Raw genomic sequence first — 6,000 nt, 5'->3', positions numbered from 1 at the left:
ATACTTGAATAACCCAACCACCTCATTACACAGAGGAGGAAATTGAAGTCACAGGGGATGTTGATTTGCTGAGTCACAGAGCATAACAATGGCACCTGGGGCTGGCTTGTAGGGGACCCGAGTCTCAGCTCTGTGCTTGTGTTATCACAATGATGGCAACCGGAAAAATTAAGGAGAGCTGGGGTGGAGTGAAGGAAATAAGGAATCATAAAAGAGTAAAATGACTTAAAATACAGGCATACCTTGCTTTATTGCACTTTGCTTTATCAGGCTTCGCAGATATCGCCGTTTTTTTGTTTTTTAAATGAATTGAACATTTGTCGCCACCCTGCAAAGTCAGATGATGGTTTGCAGTTTTGACATAATGCTATGTGTGTGTGCTCATCATGTCCAGCTCTTTGAGACCCCATAGATTATAGCTTGTCAGGCTCCTCTGACCATGGAATCCTCCAGGTGAGAATACTGGAGTGGGTTATCACTTCCTAGTCCAGGGGATCTTCCCGACCCAGGGATCACCTTCATAGTTAATAGACTACAGTATAGTGTGAACATAACTTTTAAAAATTAAAAAAAATTATATTGGGGTATAGTTGATTTACAGTGTTATATTAGTTTCAGGTGTATAGCAAAGCAAATCAGTTATGAATATAAATGTATCCAGCTTTTTTAGATTCTTCTCCCAAGCAGGCTGTTACAGAATGTTGAGTAGACTTCCTGAAACGTGCCTGGTCTAAGCTGAGATGTGCTGTGAGTATTAAATATACACCGATTTCAAGGACAATATGAAAAAAGGGTAAAGTGAGCTTGTGGCACAGTGTTAAAGAATCTCCCTGCCAATGCAGAAGATGCAGGAGACACGGGTTGGGACGATCCCGTGGAGTAGGAAATGGCAACCCACCCCAGTATTTTTGCCTGGAAAATCTCATGGACTGAGGAGCCTGGTGGGCTATAGCAGACATGACTGAGCAACTGAGCATGCATGCTTGAAGGAAGAATATAAAATATCTCATCATAAATATATTGAATAAATAACCTATACTGTTAACATTCATTTCTCTGTTTCTTTTACTGTTTTTAATGTGGCAACCAGAAAATTTAAAATTACATTCATGGCACTGTATTTCTGTTGGGCAGGGCTGGCTGACTCTGCTTCAAAGCATTTAAAGACCATCTCAAACACAGAGTGCAATGCTCTTAAAATAAAATGGGCATTGAGAGTATGGAAGTGGTTGTGTTCTCCAGCCATTATTTATTGTCAATCACCTTTTAAGTAAAGAAACATAGAAGGGGTGACATGGGAAACTGTGATGGAAATAACAGGGTAACCTGCTTATTAATCAGAGGAATTGACCCTGAGAGACAATAATGATACAGTCAGTGTTGGGTCAGGCTTTATGCCTCTCCTAGGGCATCTTGACCTTAACATCCTCAGAAGCTGTTGGGGGTGGGCGGCGGCGGTGGCATTTGATGCCCCCAGGGAGGAGGAATAAAGAGTGGGGAGGCAGCATGGAGTTACTGGAAGACCTGGCTAGCTCAGTGTAGCCTCATATAAGTCACCAAGCCTCTAGGTTTCATCCTTGGTGCAGTCATTGTCCTATATCACAGTGCTGTCTCTGGAGCCCCCATCCTCAGCCTTAGAACCCAGAAGGGCTTGGGCAGAAGACGGGAGATCTCTATGCCTCCATTTCCTGTTTATAAGATGGAGACTAGGACAGTGCTTTCTTACAGACTGATGGAGACTCAACAAGATAATTCATGCCTAGTAAATGCCTCCAAAATGTTAAAAACAAATAAAAACTTACAAACTGAAAAGGATCTTAAGGGCCACTCAGTCCAACTCCCACCCAAACTCACGAGTGCCCCTGTACTTCCACTCATATCTGGCCTCCCTTTGTTCACTGCCAATGGTGGGAATCCTTTTGTCTCATAGGGCAGACCTTGTTTGTTTGTCTTTAAATTTTATTTTATTGTGATTAAGTAGCATAATGTTACCATTGTAATCATTTTTAAGTGTACAGTTCTGTGGCATTAAGTACATTTCCTTGTTGTTATATGAACTTCCCACCATCCAGCTCCAAAACTTTTTCATTATCTGAAACAGAAACTGTACCTATTAAACAATAGCTCCTCATTCTCTTGTCCCCCCAGACTCTGGTAACCATTGTTGTTTCTGTCTCTATGAATTTGACTACTTTAGGTATCTGAAATAGATGGAACCCCATAGAATCTGTTCTTTTGTGTCTGGCTTATTTCACTTAGTGTAATGTCTTTAAGAGTCATCTACGCTGTAGCATGTGTCAGAGTTTCTTTCCTTTTTAAAGTTGTATAATATTCCATGGTATGTGCATACCACATTTTGTTTATCCATTCATCTGTTGATGGACACTCAAGATTTTTTTAAACTGTTTTGATGTGGATCATTTTTAAAGACTTTATTGAATTTGTTACAGAATTGCTTTTGTTTTATGTTTTGGTTTTTTGGCTGTGAAGCATGTGGGATCTTAGCTCCCTGACCAGGGATCGACCCTGCACCCCCTGTATGGGAAGGGGGAGTCTTAGTCACTGGACTGCCATGGAAGTCCTGACCCTCAGGTTTTGAATGTCTCTAACTATCAGTTCTGCCACCAAGTAAGCTCAGTCATGCCTTCCTGTGACTTAAACCCATCTACCAGGTCTGCCCTTGAGCGAGAGCATCAGACTGGGCCCTTGCCCACAAAAATCCCTGGATGTGAACCACCACCTCCTCAAAGACTGAGCAGTGTTTTCCAAATTTCCAGACCTCCTGCCATTGTGGTTCAAGTCTTCAGATCCACTTAAGTTCTTTGGACTGCAAGGAGATCAAACCAGTCAGTCCTAAAGGAAATCAACCCTGAAGGACTGCCAATGGAAGGACTGTTGCTGAAGCTGAAGCTTCAGTACTTTAGCCACCTGATGTGAAGAGCTGACTCATTGAAAAAGACTCTGATGCTGGGAAAGATTGAGGGCAGGAGGAGAAGGGAGGAGCGGAAGATGAGACGGTTGGATGGCATCACCGACTCAGTGGACATGAATTTGAGCAAACTCTGGGTAAGGATAGAGAATCCTGGCATGCTGCAGTCCAAGTGGGCACAGACAACAACACTGATATAGAGGGGCTTCCCCGGTGGCACAGTGGTAAAGAATCTGCCTGCCAATGAAGGAAATGCAAGGGACATGGTTTCGATCCCTCGGTCAGGAAGATCCCCTGAGTAGGAAATGGCAAGCCACTCCAGTGTTCTTGCGTGGGAAATCTCTTGGAGAGAGGAGCCTGGAGGGCTACAGTCCACAGGGTCACAAAGAGTCGGACATGACTTAGTGACTGACCATGCATACACAAAACTTCCTGATCTCATGTTCAAAAGGAATCACCCTAAACACATACATGTAGGAAGCTTCTCGTATTCAGAAGGAATGACCATAAACTGAACTGACTTATACTCTGCTCCAGGATTAACTTCCCTTTCCTTGACCCTTTGCTCACAGAGCTGAAGAATGCGTTGCCTTTTCTTGGCAGCCTTATTTCACTGATTCATTTATTGAACATGTTTTATTGGTTGGCTCGTCAAGGTGAGACAATTCAGTTAGTAGTTTAGAGCTTGAACTCGGAGGCCAGATTTCCTACGTCAGAATCCGAGATCCATCCTATACAATGAGTCACTGGACTTTAACTTCTCAGGGCCTTGCTTCCTTATCTATAAAATAATAATAATAGTAACAGAACCGGCCTCACTGAGTGGTTGTGAGGATTACATGAATTAGTGCCCAAACATGAGAAGAGAGCCTGGCACTCAATAAATGTGCTATTTCTCTGCACAGGGCACTGTGCCAGGTGCTGGGGTAAGCAGTCAGCCAGGCAGACCAGCTCTGGACTCTTTGTGGTTCCCAGTCTAACAAAATGGTCAGACAAGCTAACCATTACATGACAACCAGAATTTATTCATGGTCTGTTAAAGATATGTTCTTAAGTAGAAAAGCACCAACTACACTACAGCGTATGAAGTCTTATGAAAAGATTGTAGGGTGAGGTGGGGGCACAGCAGGGGGGCACCTAACTCACCCCCACTTATTCACTCACTCACTAAGAATAAATTCTTATTCGTGCAGCCTCTATGAAGACCTTATGGAGATTCCTCAGAAAACTAAAAACAGAGCTGCCATATGATTCAGCAATCCCAGATATTCTGGGCATATATTCCGAGAAAACCATAATTTGAAAAGACATATGCACCCCAGTGTTCACTGCAGTACTATTTACAATAGCCAGGATATGGAATGTCCTGACTGAACCGAATGTCCATCAGCAGATGAATGGATAAAGAAGATGTGATATATATATATATATATACACAATATATATACACAAAATGAAATACTAGTCAGCTATAAAAAGAAAATGAAGTAATGCTATTTGAAGCAACATGGATGTATCTACAGAAAATCATACCAAGTGAAGTAAGTCAGAAAAAGAAAGACAAATACCATAGGATATCATTTATATGTGTAATCTAAAATACAACACCAATGAGCTTATCTACTAAACAAAAACAGACTCACAGAGAGAGCAGACTTGTGGTTACCAAGAGGGAGAGGTTGTGGGGGAAGGATGGATTGGCAGTTTGGAGTTAGCAGCACAAGCTATTGTATATATGTACAGCTGAATCACTTGGTTGTATACCAGAAACTAACACAACATTGTAATTCAACTATATATCAATAAAGTAAATATTTTTTAAAAAGAAAAAACTATACTTACTGAGTTCCTACTATTATTAGGTATGATTGCTGATTCTGGGAAGTATCTATGAACAAAACAGAAATTTCTCTCCTGGGAAGCTGACATTCTACTGATAGGAGACAGACAACAACATAATAAATGCAACTATCAGTTCAGTTCAGTTCAGTTCAGTTGCTCAGTCATGTCCGACTCTTTGCGACCCCATGAATCACAGCACGCCAGGCCTCCCTGTCCATCACCAACTCCCAGAGTTCACTCAAACTCATGTCCATTGAGTCGGTGATGCCATCAAACCATCTCATCCTCTGTCGTCCGCTTCTCCTCCTGTCCCCATGCCTCCCAGCACCAGGGTCTTTTCCAATGAGTCAACTCTTTGCATGAGGTGGCCAAAGTATTGGAGTTTCAGCCTCAGCATCAATCCTTCTAATGAACACCCAGGACTGATCTCCTTTAGGATGGACTGGTTGGATCTCCTTGCAGTCCAAGGGACTCTCAAGAGTCTTCTCCCACACCACAGTTCAAAAGCATCAATTCTTCAGCACTCAGCTTTCTTCAAAGTCCAACTCTCACATCCATACTTTAAATAATAATAATTAGTCTGCATGTGAATAAATAATAAACACAACTCTACTGTCTGTTGGAGGCAGAGCAGGCATGATTCTTGATAAATTGTACATCTTACATGAGTGCCAGTTAGGACTTTGGGATGACTCCAGTGCTTTCAGCTTGAGAACTAGAAGCAAAGCTGTGAGGTCAGGATGCTTCCCTGAGGAAGTGGCATCTAACTGGGGACTGGAAGGACAAACAGCCACCATCCAAGTGAAGAAAGGCAGGAAAAAAAATCCAGGGAGCTGTAGCTTGTCCTCAGCAGACAGGCAACTCCAGCATCATGTAAAGTCCTATCAGTCCAGGAGTACTCCCATCCTGCCTTATATGTCCACAAGGCTCAGGATTTAAGGGTACAGTTTTATGTTTTTAGAGATTTAAAACACAACCTTGACTTTCAGCCTTCCAAGGAGCTACTCCTCCTAGTATTGTGTCTTCTATGGGGTTGATAAGTTTGCATTCCATGACTTTTTCCAGTTGATAAAAAAAAAAAGTTGAACTGCACTTGATCAAGGACAGTGTACTATGTCACACCTCCTTTCTTGCTTATATTAGCCCTATTTATCAACCTCCTTGGGTAGCACAGCTTACAAATCAATCCAACCATAAGATAATGTTACATGGCCTGCATTTATCCATCT

Source organism: Dama dama, chromosome 16, assembly GCF_033118175.1.
Source record: "Dama dama isolate Ldn47 chromosome 16, ASM3311817v1, whole genome shotgun sequence".
NCBI classification, from domain to species: Eukaryota; Metazoa; Chordata; class Mammalia; order Artiodactyla; family Cervidae; genus Dama; species Dama dama.
The sequence above is the reverse complement of the archived record's forward strand: the minus strand, read 5'-3'. Positions refer to the sequence as shown.